The sequence below is a fragment of the Diadema antillarum genome, unplaced genomic scaffold (genome assembly GCF_040938485.1).
Source record: "Diadema antillarum isolate AM-2024a unplaced genomic scaffold, OU_Dant_1.0 seq00001567_RagTag, whole genome shotgun sequence".
Taxonomy (NCBI): domain Eukaryota; kingdom Metazoa; phylum Echinodermata; class Echinoidea; order Diadematoida; family Diadematidae; genus Diadema; species Diadema antillarum.
Window position 1 is genome coordinate 64,982 of NW_027272289.1, and position 15,630 is coordinate 80,611.

Genomic DNA, 15,630 nt, shown 5'->3' on the forward strand with positions numbered 1-15,630 from the left:
TTCATGGCCAAATTCTGTTGTGTAGTATCAGAAACCTACACACAAAATAACCAAAGAGTAAAATTCCCAAATTCATGGCCAAATTCTGTTGTGTAGTATCAGAAACCTACACACAAAATAACCAAAGAGTAAAATTCCCAAATTCATGGCCAAATTCTGTTGTGTAGTATCAGAAACCTACACACAAAATAACCAAAGAGTAAAATTCCCAAATTCATGGCCAAATTCTGTTGTGTAGTATCAGAAACCTACACACAAAATAACCAAAGAGTAAAATTCCCAAATTCATGGCCAAATTCTGTTGTGTAGTATCAGAAACCTACACACAAAATAACCAAAGAGTAAAATTCCCAAATTCATGGCCAAATTCTGTTGTGTAGTATCAGAAACCTACACACAAAATAACCAAAGAGTAAAATTCCCAAATTCATGGCCAAATTCTGTTGTGTAGTATCAGAAACCTACACACAAAATAACCAACGAGTAAAATTCCCAAATTCATGGCCAAATTCTGTTGTGTAGTATCAGAAACCTACACACAAAATAACCAAAGAGTAAAATTCCCAAATTCATGGCCAAATTCTGTTGTGTAGTATCAGAAACCTACACACAAAATAACCAAAGAGTAAAATTCCCAAATTCATGGCCAAATTCTGTTGTGTAGTATCAGAAACCTACACACAAAATAACCAAAGAGTAAAATTCCCAAATTCATGGCCAAATTCTGTTGTGTAGTATCAGAAACCTACACACAAAATAACCAAAGAGTAAAATTCCCAAATTCATGGCCAAATTCTGTTGTGTAGTATCAGAAACCTACACACAAAATAACCAAAGAGTAAAATTCCCAAATTCATGGCCAAATTCTGTTGTGTAGTATCAGAAACCTACACACAAAATAACCAAAGAGTAAAATTCCCAAATTCATGGCCAAATTCTGTTGTGTAGTATCAGAAACCTACACACAAAATAACCAAAGAGTAAAATTCCCAAATTCATGGCCAAATTCTGTTGTGTAGTATCAGAAACCTACACACAAAATAACCAAAGAGTAAAATTCCCAAATTCATGGCCAAATTCTGTTGTGTAGTATCAGAAACCTACACACAAAATAACCAAAGAGTAAAATTCCCAAATTCATGGCCAAATTCTGTTGTGTAGTATCAGAAACCTACACACAAAATAACCAAAGAGTAAAATTCCCAAATTCATGGCCAAATTCTGTTGTGTAGTATCAGAAACCTACACACAAAATAACCAAAGAGTAAAATTCCCAAATTCATGGCCAAATTCTGTTGTGTAGTATCAGAAACCTACACACAAAATAACCAAAGAGTAAAATTCCCAAATTCATGGCCAAATTCTGTTGTGTAGTATCAGAAACCTACACACAAAATAACCAACGAGTAAAATTCCCAAATTCATGGCCAAATTCTGTTGTGTAGTATCAGAAACCTACACACAAAATAACCAAAGAGTAAAATTCCCAAATTCATGGCCAAATTCTGTTGTGTAGTATCAGAAACCTACACACAAAATAACCAACGTGTAAAACAGACTTGAAGGGAGAAATAAAAAATCTCTTCAGTTTGAAACTCACTGTCGTCCCTCGTCCCGGCCACCGACAACTTTTCGATTGAATGCTCTCCGCTTGGCTTCTGCCGAGCTCCGCCCGCCAATGACGTCCTCGTCGTAATCCCCTTCCACCACGTCGTACTCCTCCTCCACCCCGAGGGTCGATGGATCGACGGGCGACAGCAGACCGCTGCTCTCCAAGAACGCATCGTCCACCTCACAATCCTCCTCCTCTCCCTCCCCGCCCAAAGGATGCATCCCGTTGTGCCCCAGCGAGTGATTGGAGTCCAGGGTGCTGCCCAGGGCGGAGTCGTGGGCATTTCCCCCACGGGCGTGGTCGCCCCCCTCCTCGCCCCAGGAGTGGGGATGGTTGCCGTCTACCGACTGGCTGATGCCCCCGTCTGGTCTGTGGAATCAACACATATTGTTTCCAAACAAACTTTTGACTCATCCAGAGAGCACACAAAATTGAAATAGCAACAATTATTATATTGTGTGTGTGTTTGTTTTTTTTGTAAGCAGGCAAGGCTGATCTTTTGACAAGAGCAAGAAGTAATCTGCCTCATTTTACATCTCAGTTGGGGCATAATGTTACTCTAAGAAACACAAGAATTCTATCAACTTTGTCTCGACTGTAAAACGGTATGAAACAGCTTCTGATCATTTAGACATAGGATGTACGGAAATTTGCACCAGAAAGGACAGAGTTGAGACAGTATGGTTTAAGGCCTGCCTTAACCCTCATGTGCTCTGAGTGCTGATTGGCACAGAAAACCACATAGCATTGTGCACACTGTCAGAAGTCCCTGGTACACAAAGAGGTAATGAGGCTTTTCAGAAATGTAATCTTTTCAAAAACTCTTCAAACATGTGTTTAGCAAATAAGCCAAGAAATATAAAACAATATACAGCTGTACCTTACAATACTATTTTATTATAAATGTTTATGCATCTTATAGATGTATGATTTTGGAGATAACTTTATTTGAAATCATGATGATAGGGAATGTATACATTTGATTTGCACAGATAGCAAAGTGTGGTATACAAAAGGGTCCATTCAAATATTGAGCATTCCAGTTCACGCCAGTGTACGTAATTAGTATCAAGTGTTGAGTACATGATAGCATTTCGGTACACTGAAATGTCAATATTCTATATCATAATTTCATATAATAGTCAAATACAGGCAAAGGAGCATTTAATAATGCCATAAATGGCACATGACAGTGATTTTGATGATGCAGGTATAAGGAATATCTTAGCATGATGTAAGTTTTGATAAATGAAACTGTAATAATCTATGGTAATGACTTTTAACTGGCAATCATATCTTCAATACATCGTACACAGGCACATTCAGTTGAGGAATTGATATATGTGTGACAAATTATCACACAAATGACACTTCCCGGAATTTTAACATATTGGCTTGTGTACGCGGTTCAATAGCCAGCCGTGATATTAACTACAAAGCATATACAGTGCACCTATGCAGAATATAATGTATATATGCCCTGTTCCATGTTCATTCATTACTGTGACTACAATGTACATGTATGTCTGGATTTCAATAAATTGAACTGAATTGAATTGAAATTGCCCTTGGTCATTATGTAATATTTATAAAGAAATGCTACAAAAGCTTAAATGTGAATCAAAAAGACAACTTGATGTAACCCACCCCTGAGTCTTCCTTAGGATGAGGGAGTTACTTATCAAGACTTGCTCAGGTATCTTCTTGTTTCAAACAAGGCACATGGCATCTTTTGAGAAGTCACTAAGGCGATTTCTTGTCCATAATAAGGGGTGAAATGACAAATTGCTTTCACATCTTCTTGCCCTAAACAAGACATCCAGATGAGTTTCAAAAGGCACGTCCCAGCATTCTTGTCCCAGACAAGGTGCCTCAGTGTGAGTTTGAACAAGCCACCTTAAAGGGAAGCAGTCCTGAGATTTTCACTGTACTGATAATTAAGAAGAGTAAAAAATGTAACCTTTCATCAATTTATATGCGTGGACATCAAAAATTGTCTTCGTACGCGATTTTTAAAAAATAATTCCTGCAAGTGATCGTGTAAGAGCTTGCCAAAAGGTGCAACGTCATTGATGCCCTACTCTCAAGTTGACAGCCGTGCCTCAGAAAACCAATTTAAGTGTTCAAAATGATCATATCTGATTTTTTCATAAGATGTGACAATATGTGGTTTTATTATTTCAAACAAAATATTTCAAGCTTATTCATGTATACAATTAATATAAAAATAAATAGTAAACATGTATTTATAGATAACTAGGGAGCGTACGCATGACGAGCAGAACATCGCTGGAAAGAGTTGTGCATCAATGACGTATGACTCTCCGCCAAGACTTGCTCATTTGCAGAGTCACACTTTTTTAACCGAAATGTACGAGCTTATTTGGTGATTTGAAAGTTTGTTTTTGATGAAAGTAGTTCATTGGAGGTACCAACAACAACATATTTTTTAAAATTTCGTGAGGACTGCGTCCCTTTAACGCCTGATGGGCGTGTCATGACAGGTCAGCTTCTCACCTTTTTGTCTTTTCATCAAGGTACCTCGCCAAGTTTTCAACAAGGCACCTTCTTGCAGCACATTGTAACCCTCTCCATTTAGATGTGGTATATTGCACATTTCCAATCTAGCCCTGTGTTCCCACATCACTTTGTATACATGCTAAAACTGAGAGTTTTTACAAGGATATTACCATGATATAGCATAAACCATAAATCACAGTTGTACATGTGGCAAGGATTAGATATATCAAGCATAACTTCAGTACGAAATTACAAGGCATAAAAGAAGAAAATGATCCCCAATAATAAGATATAAGAGGTATGTGTCATGTGTTTCATCTCTCAAAATATTAATGTGCAATACATAATGAGTCTGGTAAGTTTGAGATTTATCTACTGGTGTGGACATTCACATACAGAAATTGCTCAGGTACAATGCATATGGCCACTACATTTAAAGGACAAGTTCACCTTCATAAACATAAGGATTGAGAAAATGCAACAATATTAGTAGAACACATCAGTGAAAGTTTGAAGAAAATTGGACAATCGATGCAAAAGTTATGAATTTTTTAATTTTTGTGTTGGAACCGCTGGGTGAGGAGACTACTACAGCTTGTGAGTCATATGCGTACAACAATATAAAGAAATTGTAAAAGAAATTCAACATATTTTCACTTTTTTTCGCATGATAAAAGAGCACTTGACTTCCCTCTTTCTAAAGGCAGGGGGAATAATATTACCCATAACATTTGTCGGTAACGAGTCAGGGGAATGTGTACTTTTTTCAAAAGATGGAATTTTGTGAAATTCTCTTTATATTTTCCTTATATTGTTGTACGCATGTGACATCTAAGTTATTCATACATTGCAGTAGTCTTCTCATCCAGCGGGTACTGCACAAAAACTTCAAAAATTCATAACTTTTGAACGGATTGTCTGATTTTCCTCAAACTTTCAATGATGTGTTCTACTAATATTGCTACATTCTCTCAATCCTTATGTTTATGAAGGTGAACTTGTCCTTTAATCTTGGGCCACCATAAGATTGGGTGGCAGCAGAACACCATAGCTATCACTTTGGAATATAGAGTGAATAAAATAGAATTACATATGAGTATCATGCAGAGATGCAAGCAAGAAACAGGTATTGATACAACTGCTGAAGCCACAAAAACATGCCAACATGCAATCATGCAATAGTCAGAAAATATTGACTGGTAAGAAAAATATTACTATGAGATCCCAGTGAGTGTACATGCATGTTAATAATGATTCCAATATCAATGTGGTCAACCCTTCTTATGAAATTAAATAGCATTGGTATAAATTGTGAAATCTGCACTTGAAATCTGGACACCTTATCTTTTTTTTTTTCCATTTATTTATTTGTATATACAGTCAAACCTGTCTATAGCGGCCACCCAAGGGAGACGGAAAAAGTGGCCGTTATAGACAGGTGGCCGCTATAGACAGGTAATCCAACTTTGTGTGCATTGCTTACATGTACATGTATCATCGTTGTATCATTACATGTACATGTATGTGTGTATGTATGCATACACCGTGTGTTTCATGCATCTAACCATGCCGTTGTATATGAAATTGTTGCACAGTAGCATGTTTATATTTTCGTGAAGAATCATGCATTATTATGACTGAATGAGGGATGAATGCAGCGGTGGCGATCACTGAACGTTGCTCGCAGGCTACCAAACGGAAAAATACGCTGAATTATCGGCTTGGCTACGGCTCCATTGGGTTTTTGGCCGCTATAGACAGGTTAATATCTCCCGCGGGAAACAAAATTTGTGGCCGCTGGCCGCGCTAGAGAGGTGGCCGCTACACACAGGGTCTTTAACAGGGCTTTTCTCTCGGGGGGATTTTGCAGTGGCCGCTATAGACAGGTGGCTGCTATAGACAGGTGGCCGCTAAGGCAGGTTTGACTGTATGTTTGTTTGTTGTTGTTTTTTTCTGTAGAACAGGGATAAGGCAGGTTGATCATATGTACAGGCAAGCAAATCCCTCCCCAATGCGTAATTATGTAGGTGAGTGACCATTTGGGAATCAACCATGCAAGTGAGTATGGTATCTGTTTGCAGAACAGCCAAAATCTATAGAAAGGCAAATGGGGAATGTAACACATTTTGCTCGATATGGGATAACATGCAAAATGGAAAACAGAGATCCACTGTCAATCAATCAGATATCAAGATTCTTGCAAAGATGAAATATATAATTTATAATATTTCAAAAGATTACTAATAGCATTTTATACAAGTGTGTAATGGTAGCTTATATGGTATGGTCCACTACAGTATACAATATATGTGTATTATGATACAATGTATATACGATATGTATACTACAGGTGTGAACTAATACACACAATTGTAAATGCATCGATGGGGACAGAAACTCCATCTCAAATCTTTGTTTTAAGTCATTTCAGTTTTAAATTTGTGACTCGTTATCAAGAGAAGAAGGTTTATGCCATTTCATAGTGATATTTTGACACATGCTTGCTGATCATATCAACGTGTGAAAAGTCTCCCTCATCCAGAACAGTTGAAGTAATCAATGAAATTAGCATACAAGGTTTATCTTGGTTTGAGACGATACAGAAAAGATCTGGAATCAAGGAAATGTGTTAGAAAAGCAGCAAGCATGTGACTCCAGATGTGTTAATGTAGTACAGTGTGTACCTGGAGTAAAATAACTGACAGATTTTGAATATGTAGACCCAATTGGCTCGTTTTTACTCCATGGCTCAGAAAGCAATTACATGTAGCATATTCCATGGACATGAAAAGACAATGTGATCATACCTTTGGAAGGAGCTTTACTACAAATAGTTGTTGAATTGCACAAAGTTTTATGTCATCTTCTCTTTCTTTTTGTTTGTAGATGCATAAAGTGTATGCATAAGTATTTCATAGACCTGTTCTCTGTTTTATTCATATTTTCCTCACTCCACATTTTCTCTGCATAGACGGAATGAAGAAGATTTGATTTAGATACAATTTTGGCAGATATGAGTTGGGAGTTTCTGTTGCCATGGTTACAATATTCACCTGCGGGGTTTGATTGGTCGATGCGGGGATGAGAGGGGTGAGAATGGTCGCCGGGCGGGTCCCTAGAAGATGGAGAGATGAAAGTTAGGATAAAGAGAGATGTCCCACTACACACCAGATGAGATACTACAAGGAAAAAAAAAGGGGGGGGGGGGGAGGAACACACAAGACAATCGTTTCCTTTCCATACCATTAAAGGACAAGTTCACCTTCATAGACATGTGGGTTGAGTGAATGCAGCAATATTAGTAGAACACATCAATGAGAGTTTGAGGAAAATCGGACAATCCGTTCAAAAGTTATGAATTTTTGAAGTTTCTGCTCAGTCGTGGCTAGATGAGAAGACTACTATAGCTTGTGATGTCATATGAGTACAACTATATAAAGACAGTATAAAGAAAATTCAAGATATTCTCACTTTTCTCACATAATAAAAGAACCCTCGACTTCTCTCTTTCAGAAGTCAGGGGGAATAATATTATCCCTAACATAAGTCAGTAACAAGTCGAGGAAATGTGCACTTTATTAAAAAAGGTCAAGTTTTGTGAAATTCTCTTTTTATTTTCCTTATATCGTTGTACGCATGTGACATCATGCACTGTAGTAGTCTTCTCCTCCAGCAGTGATTGTACAGATATTTTAAAAATTCATAACTTTTGAACGGATTGTCGTATTTTCCCCAAACTTTCACTGATGTGTTCTACTAACATTGTTGCCTTCAATCAATCCACATGTATATGAAGGTGAACTTGTCCTTTAATGTGTCAGCATAAAAGGAACATTATAATGGAAACATAGGGTAAATATGTGGACAAAGGGTAAGGTGGAGAGGGGTTACTGAAAGAGAAGAATAATCATGGTAGGACCACTTCATTATCACTGACAATATTTTCTTATCTTTCCTTTTTTTCTTTATAGTGATACGCCCCACACACACAGGATCTGCCTACTCGTCATAGAGCAAACTAAATCAAAAAAAATTTTTTTTAAGTATAAAATTGTATATAACAGAAGAAATGTTGTCAATTTACTCGGCTTTTTTGTTCTCCTCGTGGTCTCCGGACTGTAGCTTCCACAGATATCAAAATTACACGCTCTGACCTTGAAACTGTAAGAATGAAAAGCCTTGAGCTGCTGAATTCTTAGAGTAGTAACCTCCTGCGTCGGTTCCACTGAAGCATTTCTCTGCTCTACGACGACGCCAGAAGCAGTGTCAGTCAAAGCATACTCGTAGTGGGTAATTGGTCCGTGGCGCTCGCCGCATCGTGGCTTCTCCCAGCTGAATGTAAGCCTAAGAGACGCAGTTTCTACCACAATTACACCAACAGGGCGTCCCGGCGCTATTGGAATGAGATATTCGTTGTCAATATAGTAGGTGCACTTTGTAGTGACGTCAAATTAAAAGAAATAAGATAATTAAAGCTGAAGTGACAGAAATCAAGCGCCATTGTAAAGAAACAAAAAGGTAAATTATGTGGCACCATTAATTGTTTAGACAGAAGTACATAAAATCGGACAATTCAACTAAATTCCCCTATGTGGAAGAACAGTGTGTTCCAGGAGTTTCGACCTTTGGGTATTCAACCCCTTCGTAGTATCTTCAGGCCACGAGGCCCATGCATATAAGTAAATTGATTAAATGGTCAATACTGACAGGGTTCACAAGAGTTGACACTTAACTATTTCATGACCTCTTGAGGAGTTGGTTACGATACATGAGCATAAACTCTTCTTGTCCACCAAAAGATTAAAAGACAAAAAGACCGTTTCTAAAGAGAAATGACCACTCTCAACTTCTATTAACCAATGTCACCTGATGTGCATTGGATTCGATATTTTCGAGTATCCCTTTGGAAAACAATAAAGCTGGATTCAATTCACGGATCATTTTACATTTGGAATTAAGCTTTTGTCATCATTCACAATATGATCGTGATGTATCTAACAAGAGTGCTACACTAGTGTGATTCAAAGGGGGATTAACTCTATGCGATATTTCTGCCCTTGACCTACACAGTATAGTGTGAGTTACTCGGATAGAGTAATGCCGTCTATTTTTTTTTTCTCAATAGTGAGAGTTAATCGCATAAGATAATATACTCTTTGGTGGAAAATCAGTGTTCCATCATTTAAGCTGCAGAATAAAAAAGACAATTCATGGATGTTCTACGTTGCGCTGGCAAAGAACACACGGCATCATGTCGTCAATATATGCTATCATTTTTTTAAATAGTAGTTTAGGCCTACTGAGGTGATAAAGGTGTAATTCTAATTGCCCTTGAAATAAATAAGATTTAAAATATTGAAAAATTGGAATAGCTTCGTCCTTCGAAGGAACAAGAAATGAGAAAGATAGTATCAACGGTCAATGAGGAAGAGGTCGAAACAGGAGATATAACAAGGAGGGGGAGGGCAGATCAACACTAACCTGCATGGCGCGTGATAAAAGTTGTACACGCATCAGCACCAACCTGCCTGTATGAATTACTTCCTTTAACACATACACTATAGTTCGTGTAGGGAAAGAGGCTGTCAAAAACCCGTCGCAGTTCGCTCTGACTGCTGACCCATCCGCTGTCGACCCGGTGTTCAGATGAAGAAGGAATGCAGAGGTCTGTGTTCAAAAGGTAGAGAGTTACATAATAGTAACTCACAGAACAAGGCGGCTCGGTTGGTCTGTTCCAGGTCACTTGTGCGTCTGTCGAAGTCAGCTGGCTGATGCTGACGTTTTGCGCCAAACCAGGTGCTGTAAAGATATTGAATGTACGAGGTACCTCAGTGATATTGGCGCTACCATGAGTATCATCATTTTGGAGTTCCTTTGAATTCTTATGAAATATGCCTAATGGGAGATTTTTTTTTTTGCAAGTTTCCTTTGAATCTAGGCTGTACAATCGAATATCTGTACAAAATTTTACCTATAATTGTTATGCCTTATTTGCTGACAGAAATTATTAATCTATACGTAGGAATGCAAACCATATTTTCATGTTGTCGTGTAAATTGGGGAAAAAATCTCAAACAACGCCACTGTTGTAAAGACACATCTAGAATTGATAAAGATAAAATCAGAACGGTCCCTGTTAAAGTAAGATATATCTGAATCGGTTCACCTGCATTACTGGTTGATCGCTCGAAGCTTTCCATTTGACCGTATCGCGTGTCCACTCCTGTCTCGGTAACCACCCGTAGGCGGACTTCATAGCTGGTGCACGCCATAAGGTTGTCAAACGTTTTAGACGTGATTGTCGCAAGGCCGTCACTGATGACTCGTTGGTTGCTCTGTTGCACGAGCTTGTATTCGTAACCCTGGAAGTTCCCGCGTAAGTTTTCACAACCTGGTCTGTTCCATACGAAAGTGATACTGTCTTTGTTCCAATATTGAGCTCTCAAATTGGCGACAGAGCGAGGATCTCTCGAGTCAGATGACACAGTGTAGGAAGAAAGTGAAGGTCAAATGCATTAAACTGGCTGTCAGGTAACGCTATCATTTGAAAAATTATCTCTCGAAGATAGGAATAGAGCAATGAATGAAACAGTTCAGAGAAAATTCGACTAATCAGATTAATTACAAGAATCACTGTAATCATGTTTATAAATTTCATTCATGACTACCACGGTGTCCAAAGGCGTCTCAAAGTAACTTCGGTAGTGCCGTTACTATGAATTAAATTGTGACATGTGAAGTACTTATCAACAACCATGTTTGATATCGAATGTGAACGTTATGTTGTGTGGGCTTGAGTATCACACAGTGCCTATTCGTGTTTCCATAGTGTGTGCCATATATATATTGAAGAGGTAACATGAGGTCAATAGCCAAATGTCAATATACCTGCGATCGAGGTGGTCGCGAGGACTTCAGTCACGCTAGCAGATGATACCGTGATCCTATAGGTAGCATAGGGTTCAAGTCCAGTCAAAACCACATGACTTTGTGTGACGTATTGGCCCATCACCGGCCGATTGTACACTGCAGTGGTCGGACAGGCTTCTCTTCTTATTAGCTGGTGGGTTACCCGCACCTGGGCTGTACTGGTCTGGTCCGGACAACCTCCTCTCACCACCCATCTCATTGATACAGCCGTAGAGTTTACCTGACTGATTTCGGCGCTGTCCACTAAAACTAAACATTGTCGAAACCGGTAGAAAGATGTGGAGTCTTCATTTTTTGGTGTTTGTTTTGTTTTTTGGCTTTTTAAGCATAAACATTTAGATATTTATGAACATGTGACCATTTGCTGTTATGAGATTATAAAGTTCATTCTTATCGTAACCATAACAATCTGATACGATGAATACGTGTTACAGATCATTACAACAAATCGTGTCTATTCAAAATTGTGTATGATTTAGAGGTTTGAGGTAATAAGCAACCACGCTATAAATACTAATGCGTTATACAAATTTTACCCTTGAAGGGAGTTTTTCCCATCTGACTGTAAGAGGTTTACTCTAACTCCTAGTTTGAGAATATGAGAGAATAAATGCAACGAAGGTCTCACTTTCAGGGATGTTTTTGGCATTCGATTAAAACGAGGAATACGAAAGTGAGTCATACAGAAAGATTTTCAGATAATTCTGGCTTTTCTTATCTATTTTCGTACCGGAAATAATTGTCTCAAAAAACCTTCTTTTTTTTTCATCTTTCATTTTGCTTACCTCCAGACGAAGTGGTTCCCTCTATCTCAGTAGATTGGTTGTTAGCATCAGTCACGGTGATTCTGTAAGTGGAGGAGGGTTCAAGTCCCGCGAGAACCACGCGACGTCCGGTTACGCTTTTGCTTAGTTGCTCAGTGTCGCCCACCGAGTGTCTCGGACAGGATTCTCTTCTTATCAGCTGGTAAGTCACCAGCACTGAAGTTTTCCTGTTCTGGCTTAGACATGACCCTCGTTCCGTCCACCTCACTTTTATAGACGTCGAGTTAACGTGAACAACTCTAAGATTGACCAATGAAGCTATCATGAGAAAACGCGTAAGATATAACATGACTTAGGCATCACGATAGCTAGGATTAGATGAGAATTTGCATGTTCTCCAGTCCAATCAACACCGTTATTAGTTCTAGGGATTTGAGAATGAAAGAGACGATTTGCCTGTCGTACATACATGTATCAACGGTCAATATTGTCTGCCTATTACATTCGTTACTCTTGTTATCTTTTGCTACTTAATTTTACCGTCGTGTACAACAATCGATCAGAACTTTAAAACTTACGATAACAATATTGATAATGATCTTGTTGACGATTGAAATCCTGCAGTACTGGTTAAAGGGTATGCTTTGATGTAATGAACGCTATCGCCAAGGAAGTCCTTACATACTTACTTCCACTGTATCGACAGCTTTAATTTCTCATCGAAGAACTAATAGTAGTGCTTTGCTCATGGTCATTAGCCTATAATCGGACTCCAACCACGGACCACACAATTGAAAATCTTCGGTCTTGAGCACTGAGCCGCATCGTCTTCTAAGAAGAGGACTCAGTATGCTACAATTTCCATTTTTGTAGCGCAATCAAAGAACACTCTACTTATCTCTTTCAGAAAGCAAGGGAATATGACTGTAACCCTTAACTTATGTCCGTTAAAAGTTGAGGAAATACATGTATGTAATTTTTGTTGAAATCTGAAATTTCGTGTGATTTTCTTTACAGTTTCCAAACATTGTTGTCTCGGAATGACGTCACAAACTGTTGGTGTCTTTTCATCCAGCAATGACGATATGAAAACTTTACAAATTCATATCACATGAACGGATTGTCAGATCTTCCGCAATCAACTTCACTGATGTGTTCTACTAATAGTGCTGCACTTACTCAATTTACATGATATCATTTGGGTATAATTCCTCTTTGAATGTTCACCTTACAATGATTTTCATTCTCCCTTGTCTCTTTATGATCACCAAATTTCATCAAATCATATGTTCTTACATCATAACTGGAAAAGCAACGAAGGATAAACATCCCATAAAATTACACGTGAATCTTGTTCCCCCATCACAATATCTATAAAAATATTACAAAGGATCTTGTCTAGCGCAAGTATTGCGAATCATGCAGATCACCTTTTATGCATGCGTCATGTTTCCTGTATTCATTTAAGGTATACTTTACCATTTCCAGATGAATCAAAAGCCAAGCATTAGTGCTTTATAATAGTTCTAAGATGTGAGTTTGGGTTGGAAACAACCACTGTAAAAATATGAATCCGTATTATCGATGTAAAGTATTGTTAAATACACAAAATGTGAACAATAGTAACGAAAATAAAAATGTTTTCAGACTAAACAGTTATGGTTTCCTGAGAAAAATACTAATATTTCCGTATGTTTTAGGCTTTATTGCAAAAATTTTACATGGAAGGATGTTTTGTGATACAACAGACCTACACATATACATCAATTGTGACATCTTGACCATCTTTTTAAACCAATGTTCCCAAAGGTAAATAGGACCTTTAAGGCCGTGTCACACCTTTCCGGGCCAGCCTTGCGTACGACTTGAGAAGAACAATTTTTACTACCCGGAGGTTCCTGTAGATGACCCTCACATGACAGTGGTACCTAGCACGTATCTCACCCGTAGTCGCCCGGAGGTGTTCACGCAAATTTTTTTACCTGCACCCATGTTTAGGCCCTGTCACACCTTTCCGTGCAAGCTACGCAGGCTTGTTGCGTGTAGGGATTTTCCAGCATACCGGAAATATCTGAGGGCGAACAAGGATTTGGGCGAGTCAGTGCATGTGTCTTACTTGCTGGACGCGTTCTACTTAAATTCTACTTGCGGGTATACTGTGTGACCTTTGTGCCAGTCGCGTAGGGACTGACAACTAAGTGAAGGAATTCCGCTGAAGGAATGGCAGAAGTCCCACAGAATGTCATTATCTTGGCCGCATACGGGGACTGCGAAGTACCTGCGTGGGAGTTGCCTGGGAAGTGTTGCCGCCATTAAGGGCCTCCTACTGGCGTTATGCGTGGACCTCTCTGGGCATCCCCGCGACTCACGGGGTTTTGGTCATGATCAAAACTTGGCTGCGGTTAAATCGGACTTCCAGCACGTGAGCACCTCCGGCAACTACAGGCGAGATACGCGCTAGGTACTAGCTGTCAGATGCGGACCAACTGCGGAGAGCCCCGGGTAGCAAATTTGTTTCCCCGCAAGTCTAGCCGCAAAACTTCCTCAGATACGGTATGACAAGGCCTTGAACATGCTCCGAGTGAGTAGTGGGGTTCGCTCGCAGAGGTACGCGCAGAACACCAGTAGGAGACTCTTACCGGCAGCACCACGCAGGCAAGTCCAACACAGGTACTTCTCAGTACCCATAAGTCGCTCGTAACAGAAAACGGATCGATTTCAAAGGTCTCACGCAGGTCACACGGAATGCACGCAAGTAGAAGCTAAGTAGCAAGCGTCTAGTAGGTAAGAAACAAGTGCTAAAATTGCAAACATTTTGGTCGCCCGCGGAAAATCTTCTACGTGCTGGAAACTACCTCTTCGCCACAAGCCCGCGTAACCTGCCAGGAAAGGTGTGACACGGCCTTTACCGGCAGCACCTCGCAGGCTACTCCAACGAAGATACTTCTCAGTACCCATAAGTCGCTCGTAACAGAAAACGGATCGGTTTCAAAGCTCTAACGCAGGTCACACGGAAAACACGCGAGTAGAAGGTAAGTAGCACGCGTTTAGCAGGTTAAAAACAAGTGCGAAACTCGCAAACATTCTTGTCCGCCCGCGGAAAATTCTCCTGCGTGCTGAAAATCCCTCCCTCAACAAGCCCGCGTAGCTTGCCCGGAAAGGTGTGACACGGCCTTTATTGTTCACACTCTCTGCTTACACGCATATTACAAACACAGTTACAATGATTACTGATCGCTATATTCTGAAGGTTCAATTCCGAGTTTCTGGTTCTGGTGCCATGGTTCGAAAGTGACAAGATGTTGTTTTCATCCGATCATGAAGGTCCGTTACTCCGAAATGTAAAATATTCAATGTAGGAATTGAATATGATAATTCCCAAAACAAAGAAATGAACATCCAATACATTGAAGTGCAAGTCATTATACTATATTCATTTTGTCTGTTTTAACTGTCGGATTGACGGAGCAAATCTCTCCCATTTTTTAAATGACGAGCCCTACACCACATTCGGATTAACGTAAGAATTCATTTCTGAAATAACGAATGCCCTTTCATTTTCTTTCAAGCAAACCCTCCTGCGTATCCTTCGGAATAACGAAACTTGCGTTGATAACGAATTTTGTGTGAATAGCGCACCATCTGAATAACGAACCTTTGGAATAAAAAATGTCAAGCACAAAATATAGCCTACCTATATCTAAATATTACCTACCTGATAGCGATGTCGTAGAAACAGTTTGTGTAGATTCTCTGCCTAGTTTCCCAGAGACCACGGCACGTATGGCTAGGCGGTAGGAAGTG

General features: G+C 39.4%; 1 long non-coding RNA gene across 1 annotated transcript; it reads right to left on the reverse strand.

Annotated features, from left to right (window-relative positions):
• Positions 1-11,184: 11,184 nt before the first annotated feature.
• Positions 11,185-15,610, reverse strand: LOC139710796 (uncharacterized). Its single transcript, XR_011709482.1, has 3 exons — positions 15,542-15,610; positions 11,848-12,144; positions 11,185-11,311 (listed from the first exon to the last, which is right to left on the reverse strand). It is a non-coding gene; the product is annotated as an uncharacterized lncRNA (long non-coding RNA).
• Positions 15,611-15,630: the final 20 nt, after the last annotated feature.